Source organism: Leuciscus leuciscus, assembly GCF_965113295.1.
Source record: "Leuciscus leuciscus genome assembly, chromosome: 4".
Taxonomy (NCBI): domain Eukaryota; kingdom Metazoa; phylum Chordata; class Actinopteri; order Cypriniformes; family Leuciscidae; genus Leuciscus; species Leuciscus leuciscus.
Window position 1 is genome coordinate 27,633,141 of NC_138728.1, and position 12,268 is coordinate 27,645,408.

General features: G+C 38.4%; 2 protein-coding genes across 2 annotated transcripts in view; both read left to right on the forward strand.

Moving 5' to 3' along the window:
• The window catches only part of LOC309497632 (uncharacterized protein), a 189,176-nt gene that overhangs the window by 147,435 nt on the left and 29,473 nt on the right, over window positions 1–12,268 (forward strand). The gene's annotated exons all lie outside the window — the stretch shown is intronic.
• Window positions 1–12,268, forward strand: part of LOC309497657 (uncharacterized protein) — a 105,078-nt gene that overhangs the window by 41,299 nt on the left and 51,511 nt on the right. The window lies entirely within an intron of this gene.

A 12,268-nucleotide genomic window follows, 5' to 3' on the forward strand; every position in this document is an offset into this window, starting at 1 on the left:
AAATCCTAAATTAGAGAGACAATCAAATACTTAGATGGACATCACATGATATACGATTTAAATCAGTACAGTTTGATGGATGATTTAAACAATGGGTTAACTTCACATTACTTCAGCTATACTGAGAAAGGACTTGATAACTTCCAAAAACTGTTCATCAAGTATAACCTAGACAAACATGAGGAACTATGAAGTTCAGGGAATTTGTTTGGGAAAATAAACGTTTTTTTTATTACTCCCAAAATAAGACTTTAATCAGGCAGCCAGCTATTGGGAGATGTTGGAGGAAATGTGGATATATTTTTCGTGATTGCAATATTATCCTTTCTTACTGGCAATATATAAATGTAGAAATAAATAAAACATTGTCATTAAGTATTGAATGCATTTTAAAACCAGTGTACTTGGGCATCTTCCCTATGAAGATTAGGACCAATAATGGATATCTTTGTAATATTCTACTGGCAGCTTGTAAAAATGCGACAACTACGAAGTGATATTAATCTAATGAACTCATTGTTTCTGTCTAAAAGTATTACATTGTTTAAATAAATAAATTTTTAGCTAACTGTGTGATCTGTATATTTAAAGACAGTCATATCTGATAACAGATCACTCTAATTTGTAATGTAGGCGCATGCATTTTCTGTAAAGCTGCTTTGAACGGTGTGTATTGTGAAAAGCGCTATACAAATAATTGTGAATTGAATTAAAGAAGCCAAAGAAAGAACCTCCATCTAAAGCTGAGGAGAGAGAAATTGTGGATAACATCTACAACATCTTCATTTTTATAAATGCACTAATAAATTCCCAGTATTTTGTGGTAATTGGTTATTACGTTAAATTAGTGAAATGTCCTCACAAGCAGCCAAACCTGAACATGTACACGTTGGGTTTTCATGTTTTATTCTTACATAATGATTTTTATTTTGTACAAACTGTATATTCTATCCCCTAATACCAGAACCTCACACACGCTATCTGGCCAGCCAACTGAAAAAATTATGAAACTGTTAACTTTAGTCAACAATGACTTTACAGTCTGGACTGGGATGGTTAAGTTTCATAGACCAAGCAAGTCATGCCAATATTACACAATATCTGCCCAGATCACCACACTAAAAAATGAGACAGTCTGAAGAAGAAGAAAAAACTCCATCTATTATCTCTTTTCCATCTTAAAAATATATTTTAAATTACGAAAGATGCAGACAAGTTAGTTCATGCTCGTCACAGCTCCCACACAGCCAGAGTCCGTTAGCCACAGTCCACTTCAGTATCAAGTCGAGTCACCTTTATTTATATAGTGCTTTATAAAAACAAAGCAGCTTTACAGTGATAACAGGAAAATTATACATTTTGGCTGTTTGGCTTTCCCGATTACTGTTCTCCCACTTTTATGTAATGATTATTGTCCTTAAATAAATTCCTCTATTGGACCGAGCATTTTGTGCTGACCCTCTTTTGTGTTGTGGCTTTGACCATAACATAATTGGGGGCTCGTCCAAAACTATTACGTTTATAATCTTCAACTGTTTTGTGTGGGAGGAATGGTATGTGGCCGTCCCGTTGTTGTAAGTGATTGTTTGGATTATTTTTCCCGCGGAAGTAACTACTGTGGTCACATGTGAGTATTTACACTTTTGTTTTGTTTTGTGTAGTCTTCGAGTAGGTTTGGACCTGCTACTTTGTTATTCTGTCTTTTTTATTTTTAGTGGTAATTTTGAGTGGAGGTATGCTTTAGTTCACCAGTGGATGCTCTTTTCAATTGGATCAGTGCACAGGCACTCATGATTTCAACATTTAAATTTGCCCCGAGCCCCTAACACTACTGAAGACTAGGGTATACAAATAATGTTTATATAGGGTAAATAAAATTGTGATGTGGGATTGCTTTTAGTTACATAGTGATTTTGAAGTTCATTTTCGAACCCGTAGAATTTTTGTTAATTTCGTATAGCGGCCAAATTTAGTTCATATTTAGTTTAGCTGGGTGAACTGATGATCTTCGGTGGAAGCGATTTAATTGTTTAATTGCATGCATAATTTGCAGCCAACAATTGGGAAATGTTGGACGAAATGTGGATGAATTTTTTGTAATTGTAATATTATCATTTCTTATTGTCAAGATACAAATGTGGAAATAAATAAAATATTGTGATTAAATCTTGAATGCATTTTTAAATCAGTGTACTTACAGTGTATGCTTACTTTCATATCCAAATAGCCCCTCATTACAGACTGTTCTTGAGATTTGCGTTCGAGGGGGTGGCTTACCAAGCTACAGTACTCCCATTTGGACTCTCTCTGGCTCCATACACTTTTACAAAGTGCAAGGACGCTGCTCGCTGCTCTCTCTCCTTTGAGACAGATGGGAATCCGCTTCATGAACTACCTCGACCACTGGTTGTTGTTAGCCCGGTCGGAGCATGAGCTCTGTTAGCGTCTTGGGCACAGAATCAGAGTCGCTTTCCTGGGGGGAGTAATCGACTTTGCACAGATGCGGGCCTGGCTCACGCCGGAACACTCAATAAGTATTCAGCGGCTAGCGATGTCTTTCAAAGTACAGGATTTCCTTCCTCTCATAGTTTTCCAAAGCTTGCTGGGCCTGATGGCAGCCGCCACCACTGTGGTACCATTGGGCCTGTTCCACATGCGACCCCTGCAGTACTGGGTAAAAGCCTGAGTCCCGGAGGGGCCCTCACCTATATCAGGCAGCCGTCCAGTTGGGAATGACCTCCAGAAGGAAGGTTGTCACTACAGATGCCTCCTGGAAGGTTGGGATGCTTTGTGTGTGGGCAGACTGCATTCGGCTCCTAGACCAGCTTGGAGCAACACATGCATATCAACTGGCTCTAAATGATGACTGTTTTCCTGGCTCTCAAAACCTTCCTGCCAGCCCTAGAGGGGCGTCACGTCCTCGTCCATTCAGATAACATGACAGTGGTGGCCTTTATAAATCGCCAGGGCGGCCTCAGGTCGAGATCTCTTTACAAGATGGCGTTCCTTGAGCACGGTGCACGAGCCGGGCAGACTGAGCCAAGGAGCAGACATACTGTCCTGGGGCGGGGTGTCTCCAGGAGAATGGAGACTCCACCCCCAAATGTTTCAGACCTCTTCACCTCAGAAGACAACTCTCATTGACTCATTGCCCACACAATGTTTACTTTAGGTTTTAGATTTGGTCCCCACACTGTAGGTTAAACCTCAAAAACACACACACGCTCACTCATGTTTGTTTCACTATGAGAACATTGCATATACTTTCATTAATTTTATATCAGGTTAATGATATTTCTATCGCCTAACCCAACCCCTATCCCTAAACCTACCCATCACAGAAACAGGTGGAAAACACTCAATTTAAATAAAAACATGTTTTGAATGATTAATAAGCCTGTTTAACTAGCGAGGACCAATAAAATGTCCCCACTAGTTGTGAGGACATTTGGCCCTTATAAGTATAGCCTGTATAGCGCTGGGTTTTCATGTTTTATTGGACTTTCCATAGACATTTTTTATATTTTTTTTTATGTTTTTTTTTTTTTTTGTACAAACTGTATATTCCATCCCCTAACTTGACCTAGTCTGCTACAGTGACATAACAGATTAACAGCAGAGTATATCATTGTACTTTTTTAATTTTCTGTTATTCCGTGTTAATACTATCATATTTGGAAAGGTGGTCCTCGGAATGTTTTTAATAAACAGTCATTGGTGGGCCATGAGTTGCAAAAGGTTGAGAACCCCTGCCCTAATACCAGGACCACACACGCTATCTGGCCAGCCAACAGCAAAAATTATGAAACTGTCGACTTTAAAGCCAACAATGACTTTACAGTCTGGACTGGGACGGTTAAGTTTCATAGACCAAGCAAGTCATGCCGATATTACACAATATCTGCCCAGATAACCACACAAAAATGAAACAGTCTGAAGAAAAAAAAACTCCTCTCTCTATTATCTGTTTTCCATCTTAAAAGTACATCTAAATTACGACAGATGCAGAAGAGTTAGTTCATGCGCGTCGCAACTCTCACACAGCCAGAATCCGTTAGCCACAGTCCACTTCAATATCAAGTCACATTCATTTATATAGCGCTTTATACAATACAGATTGTTTCAAACAGGAAAATGATGCATTTCTGCTGCTGTTCATCTGAAGTCAGTTCAGTGTTTATTCAGTTCCATTGTAAAGATGATCAGTTATTAATTTAGTTCATTTCATCTATAAAGCAGTTCTGCAGAAAACAGTGATGTCATCATCTAGCTCAGTTCAGTTCAACAGCATCAGTGCAGTCAGATCAATAATATTGTTGAATATTAAGTGTGCCCAACTAAGCAAGCCAGAGGCGACAGTGATAATGAACCAAAACTCCATCAGGTGGCAGAATGGAGAAAAAAAACCTTGGGAGAAACCAGACTCAGTCGGGGGGGCAGTTCTCCTCTGGCCAACAAACGAACACGGTGTGATAATAGTAAAACTAACAGGAAAATAGTGGTCCAGATTAACCTCTTTTCATGTAGTAATGATTGTGTTATGATTATGTCATGACAAAACAAATAACATTTAGCTTGTTTGACAAAAATATAATTTTCAGTAAAAAAAAAAGTATTGATCAGAATTTATCATTATTATTGTGTGTAAGTGTTGGGGTGGGTTAGCAATGCAATTCATTCTGGGGTAATCTCTATTTTTAAGTAGTGACACTTACATTTTTCGAGTATAATATCAACAGTCTTCGTGCAGACATTACAAACGAAAACCATTCTAGGTAGGGCTGTCGAGTTATTGATGCTATGAAGTGTTGGCGCACCTGTCGCTTATATCATTTTGTTATTGCAGAAATTATAATTACATACAAGATCATGGAAAGATACCATGGTTGTATCTGTAACAATAAACAATCATAATGACAACAGAAAAAAAACCCGGAAAAAAACAGAAAACATAAATATTTTGCGTACATCATAATATGAGATTATATACACAGGAAAAAAAAGCACAATGAAGGGGTTAAACATCTTTGAATAATTCAAGAATTTGAATACATCAAGAAATGCATTTCTTGTTATTTATAAGGCAGAGGGATGAAACGATACTTAAATTTAACAAGAAAAATAAAGAAGATTTAAACCACTTTTACGTGTGGGTGAAACATTTTGCATATAAAATAAAGAAATGAACAACATATTCAAGAGATGACGATTTGGGGTTTTTGTAATAAAAAATAATATTTTTAAGGATAAAACTGTGGGTCACATTAGTAGGGTTCAAAATATAAGGACTTAAATCAACCCTATATTTATTGGTTATACTACACTTACAAAATATTTGGACACTTAATGGGCACTCTTCAACAAGACCACAAAATCAGCAGGTTTCATCAATTTTAAGAAATGTACAGATATATTAATTAAACCTGTTGCTGTCACAGGTGGTTGCTGGCAGACAGATGAGGAGGATAGATACGATTAAGTACAAAGGTTTATTTACAATAGTTCCAACAGAATGGCAAACGGAGAGCAACACACACCTAACATAGACGATACAGGACACTGAACTGAAGGAGAACTGAACATATACAGGTGTTAATGAAGGTGACTGATGAGTGCACATTAGTGTCCATGATAACAGATGAGTGACGAAGGCAGGTGAATACAAAACATGTCCAAATTAACATGAATGTGACAGTTGCTCATATCTTTTAAGTTGTTGTGCTTGTGATAATTTTGTAGGTCACATGATAACGTCAACATGGCGGATATCCGGATCGCATTCCTATTTAATGGAAGAGGTGTTAGTGAGGCCAGCAGGGGGTGCTCACCCTGTGGTCTGTGTGGGTCCTAACACCCCAGTGTAGTGACGGGGACACTATACTGCCAAAAAGAGCACCGTCCTTCGGATGAGACGTTAAACCGAGGTCTTGACTCTTTGTGGTCATTAAAAATCCCAGGATGTCCTTCGAAAAAGAGTAGGGGTGTAACCCCGGCATCCGGGCCAAATTTGCCCCTTGGCCTCTGTCGATCATGGCCTCCTAATCATCCCCATATACTGATTGGCTTCATCACTGTCTCCTCTCCACCAGTAAGCTGGTGTGTGGTGGGCGTTCTGGCGCAATATGGCTGCCGTCGCATCATCCAAGTGGATGCTGCACATTGGTGGTGGTTGAGGAGATTCCCCCCCTTCTATGTAAAGCGCTTTGAGGTCTCAGAAAAAGCGCTATATAAATGTAACAAATTATTATTATTATTATTATTAATGTGATCAGGCTTTATAGTACCTACTCTTTTAGCGCTCGCTAAGAAATTACTTACTGAAATTAAAGTCCCTGTAAAGGCAAAAAAAAAAAAAAAAATCTAAACACATTAGAAATGTTAGAAATGTATTGCTAAAACACATTACAAAGACTGTGAACTGTGAAGTACTGAATTGTGGAGTTAGACCGTTAAACAGTTTTTCACCAATGCTGTGTTCAGGATTTTTTGGGCGGGGCTAAAATGGTCCCTACTGTTGATGACGCACTGGAGTCAATGAGGCTGGCCCCTCCCCTAACAATATAATTAGAGCACATTATTCGCATCAGTTTGCTGCTTAATTGCGAGTTACTGTCAGTACTATTAGTTACTACAGCCTACAGTTTGCTAACTAGCTATGCCTTCATCACGGAAATGCGTATTACCTGGATGCGATCAGGTACAAAACAGATTTACAACTTATTTACACCCGGGTGTGTAGCCGGCACTTCAAAACGGAAGACATCCGTGAACCAGCATCAGAAACAGGTCGACGGCTGTTAAAAAAGGGTGCTGTTCCTGTGTTATTTGAGCGGAACAACTTCTCTCCTACAAGACAAGGGTTTTGGGAGAGAAGGGAAAGACCGCCACCAGAGGATGACAGGGAGGATACACCGGACCATTCGCTGGGTCAAAAAGCACACGTTTTTTGATTCTGTGATTCCCCTACGGGTTTTGAGGAGCATCAATCAACTGTACACGGTAGCTTGTCTCCTTGCAAACTATGAAAATGGGCCACTGGTAAAGGCCTGGGCAAAGAAGCCTGAGGTCTGAGGATTTCCAACATGTAAAGGGCAACCACACTGTATATTGATACACTTTCATAAAGGCACTGCATATCAGGCTTTCAGCCAGACGACCCTCAACAAGGCATTGCACATAACACACATACAAACTATGTATGATATGTGCAGTCCCCTTATGAGGGACGTCTGAGTGAAAGCTTGATATACAGTGCCTTTATGAAAGCTTAGTGATATTAAAAATAATTTCATGGATCCAAGCGTGCCTAAAACCAGTTTTTGTTTGTAAATTAAATTTTTTTTAATTTTGTTCTAGAATGATTTTTTAAACCCCTTTCAATTCCTTAATCTTATCAGAGTTTATATTTGTTTGAAATCTGTTTGTATACAGTTTAGGCCTTTGAATGCTACCTTGTTAAAATACTTCTTTGGTCAATTCAATTAGTAATCTGCTTTTGTTTGGTCTCTCATTTTTAATTAGTCTATTATCTTTTAAAACTAAACTTAAGCCGTACAAAACACCTAAATGCTTAGATCTAAGTCATTTATTACTTATTTACCCTAAACATTACATCACAATCAAAAACACAATGCAGCAACATTTCACTGATGAGATTGAAATTGATTTCCTACACAGTAACTTCAAATACCTTTTAAATCTAAATTTAATTCATTGAGGATTCATTGAACAGACACAAACAGATAAGCTTAACAGTTATAGTTTTTCACGGGGATTGTAGTGGGACGCGCACTGACAACCTGAGAAATAAAACTAACTGAAGGGAATATTTGTCTTAGCAGTGGAACTCGCACTGCCAGTAAGACAAGTATATATAAGGCTTCTATGTTTATCACTGATCGCCGTGGAACACGCACGTTGTATCAGATATATAACGTTAGAAACACGCTCGTCGCTCTGTGAGGAGAATATTCGTTCTTATATGGTTATTTTAATTACTGCAGTATAATTTCATTAAGCACTCTGGCTGATACACACACATATAGCTTTGAAAGACGCTGGGACACGCAGACGTCAGTAGGCTATAATCGAAGTATTTCAGAAATTGAGGGACACGCTCAATTCTTACCTTATCGTAGTGTGAGATTTTATATCTTGGGTTATTTTACTGCAGTTAAATTAAAATAACATGGGAAGCGAGGCAGACTAGATTAGAGTAGACAGCTCGAGCAGCAGGTAGCATTCAAGCGCGGCGCGCTCTCCATACGTCACACACAGACTCTCAGAGGTCCGGATCCCTCATCCGCATAATATGAACAGATAAATTACTTGGTAATATGCTTACAATTTTAGGTTAAACTTCCCGCATTATTCTCCACCAAACATGTAGCGTTTATACGCCCACGTATAAATCTAAGTAATTATTATTCATAACGAATTATGATCAATAATTAATAATTTTCAGAATTTACTGTAGCAGAATCAATAGTATGATTAGTCTATCAGTTCATCCAATGAACAGAAAGCATAAACAGTTATTAACTCTAGGAAATATAATATCTTCCTGGCCAAGAAAGAAGAATCCCCCCCCCCCCCAACAGTAAATTAAGAACTAAATCCAGGGTAAGCATAGGTACTTAGATCGAAGTTACAATCTGTGTCGGTGTTAAACAAAACGCTAAATAGTTTGTTCAATTCTGTGTATGCGCCGATGCGCTTGGCAAGACGAGACAGCAACTTGTCCAAGATGACATTGTAGGTTTCCACTTTGAATCGTCGGCTGCCATGCAGGCCTAGTAGAGCATCACTTTCTCCTGATTCATCTGGACAATATTTTCGTTTTTTTACTCTTTTGGTCTCCTCCTCACATAGCTGAGTAACTCCCTCAATATCTCGAGCGGCATTTTCGTACTTCTCAAACTGATCCATCTGCGATGCCACATAATGCAGAACGCAGTGACTCCAAAAGACGTTCTGCATTGTCTAAAGTTATGTCATGCTTTTGCAAAGTCTCAGTAGTGGCCTTGAACCTGGTTAGTATGCTATCCCAAACATTTGTCATAATCGCGGTCTCCAATTTATCAAGTTGAGCGCAGAGTGATCTGGCCTCACGTCTGGCATCCCCCTTCTCCTCCGGATCGATGGAAAATCTGCCCAAAGCCTCTCTGATGGCCTTGTAGTTTTCCTTCAATGCCTTGGTCGAGTCCGCTCTGCATGTCCACCTGGTATTGGATAAGGGTTTTAGAGTCCTGATCACATCTGTGTTGTGGAAGATTTTATCCCAGCGGTGTGTGGACTTCGCACAAAACACATAGAGAGACTGGAGCAAGTCAAAGAAATTTCTTGCATGTGGACAACTGTCCTCTATGCTGTTCACCCCCACGAGATTGAGTGAATGTGCAGCACAGGGCACATAATGAATCAGGGGATTTCTTTTTTTAAGATGAGCCTGAAGGCCATTGTATTTACCGGACATGTTACTGGCGTTGTCGTAACTTTGGCCTCTGCAATTTGACAGGTCTAACTCAAGATCATTTATCATTTTCACAACACAATCAGCAAGGCTTTCTCCCGTGTGGCTATAAATAGGCTCGAAACCAACAAATCGCTCAACTACTTCACCTTCATCACTGACACATCTAAAGTTAAATGTCAGCTGGTCAGTATGTGACATGTCAGGTGATGAATCCGTGATGATTGAAAAATATTTGGCATGCTGTAGTTCGGATGCGATCCTCCTCTTTACTTTCTCACCCATTAAACAAATGAGCTCATCACACACAGTAGATGACAGGTAAGATGTGGTGCCTCTTCCCTTTTTACCGTATTTCTCCAGGTGCTCTTTTAAGAATGGATCAAACTCTGCAATGAGTTCCAACAGTCAGAGATAATTGCCATTCCTCGATGAGCCCAGAAGTTCGTCCTCCCCTCTGAACGCTAAACCTCTCACACTCAAGAATTTGATTACAGCCACAACACGCTGCAAAACCTCTCTCCAATACTTTGCCTCATCATCTCTCTGTTGCCTGAGTAAGGCATCCACTGTGCCCACATTCCTTGATCTCCTTAAAAGGGCTAACATACTTTCATGATGGCTTGCACTCTTTTCATGAGCTGAAACTCGCTCAGGATGTTTCCAGTCAGAATATCCAGATGTAAAAGCATTTTGCTGCAAGGACAGCAATTTGCATGCAAAGCAATAAACCATGCCTGTTGAAGGCGAGTAAATTAACCAATCTCTAGACACCACCTGTTTGTTTGGGAGGTGGCATTGCAAAAGATCATTTGTAAGAAATCGCTTTTTCATACCAGTGTCCCGTGCAGAGGCGGGGTATTTAGCTGCCCGATTGTGATAGGCGGCGGAACCTTTAGAAATAGCCAGTTCTATCATTAGCTCGGTTAGATCTCCCCATAGTGCAGGATCAGTTGAGAGGGTAAAATGATCCACAGGCTTCGGCGGCACATCTGGCCTGGAGGTGTTTTCATTGACGACATCCCTAACGTCCTCATCTTCCCCCAGGTCTTCCTCGTCGCCATCTCCTTGGAGTGCACTCTCATGTACCTGGCTGGAAGTGCTTTCGACCATATCTCCAATGTCTATAAAGGTAAATATGGTGCAAAATGTGAGAGCTTGTAGAATACGATGTGAGAACTTTCAGAACAAAAAAACGGAAAAAAACCCCCCGAAAAGGTAACTTATATTGTGAAAGGTAAATATAGGAGGTTTGAGGAAATCTGGAATCCTTTCTTATTCTTTCTTGAACATGGTGGAAATGACGTACCAGTGGCTGATTGAGAAGCTATGTCAAATAGTCAAATAGTATGAGATGAGAAGCTTTTAGTTATTTTTTATTTTATAAAAAAAATTATTATTATTATTATTATTCTTATTCTTAATGACTCTGTCCTTTACATTTATGTTTTCCTTAAGTGTCAAGCATGTTTTATATGTAAGTACATTGATTATGTTAAAACTCAATAAAAATATTGATGAAAAACAAAAATATTCACACTCACGTGATCTGAATTTGAAGTGACAGAGAGAAAAACAAAACAAATGAGAGCTTGTAAAAAAAATCCGAACTTGTAAATTGAAATTTGCAATCGTAGAAAATGTTCACACCTGTTTTTTGAATGTGAAGTCAGAGAAAAAATAGATTGATTGATATTTACAGCTGCAAACTTGCACATGGTAAGCAAGGTAAGCTACTTTCTGGTAAGCTACTTTTTTTATTATTATTGCTTGACACAAATTTCACGATTTCAATTCAATTCAATTATTGTGATTTGATTTAATATTGACTCATTTGGATAAATATTAGGTACACAAGATAGATAGGCATTAATTTTTTTCAAGAATAAAATAAATCTCACCTAATGCTGTAAACATACAGAGAGCCCTATCAGTTGGCAGTATTATTTAAGGTTAAAAATAACTCAAATTAAATATAATGCGTTTTTTATTAGAATAACAACTTTATTTAATGATATAAGTAACAATAATAAGAGTGATAGTGGTCAGGGAGTGATAGTGGTCATGTAATCTTTATTTATTTATAATTTATTATTATTATTATTGTTGTTAAGTTAGTGTACATAAACGAGTTATGTAATTCGGTCTTTCAAGAATTTCAAGTTAATAATATAACAATTTACGAAAACATTTTTTAAAGCTTGTGTCATGTGGTGCCCCCCTAGTGGTTGTGAATGGTTGGTGCCCCTGGGCACTGGTCCAAGTGCCCTTAAGGATAATCCGGCTCTGCAAGAGTGTGCATCAAAAAATCTGTATCCTTACAGGAGTTTTCACCTTTGTAACAAAAAGTCAACAACCCCACTTGTAATCATTCAAACTTTGATTTTCATGCTAAAAGTTCATAACATATACATTGATTCTAGTATTTAGCCAAAAATATTCAGAAAATAATATTATACATAGAGAATATATGCTGTATACATTATTGCAAAACCATTATTGCAAAACCTACCCCTATGCTGTATACATTATTGCAAAAAAAAAGCCCATTATAATTTATTCATTCAATACCTGATACATCAACTAAGAATATATGTTGCCGTGTTGGTAGTCCTCGTTTACAACATTATGTCCAATAACAGCAAGGCAAGGCAGTCTCAGTAACCAAACAGAGCTGCCAGAGCTGTTACTAACGCTCAATTGATGTCTGCCTCTCAGTGGACCTATGATCTCTTTGAAATCTGATATTGACACAAACGTTAACCAGTAGAAACCACGTTTAGATTAAAATGGAAA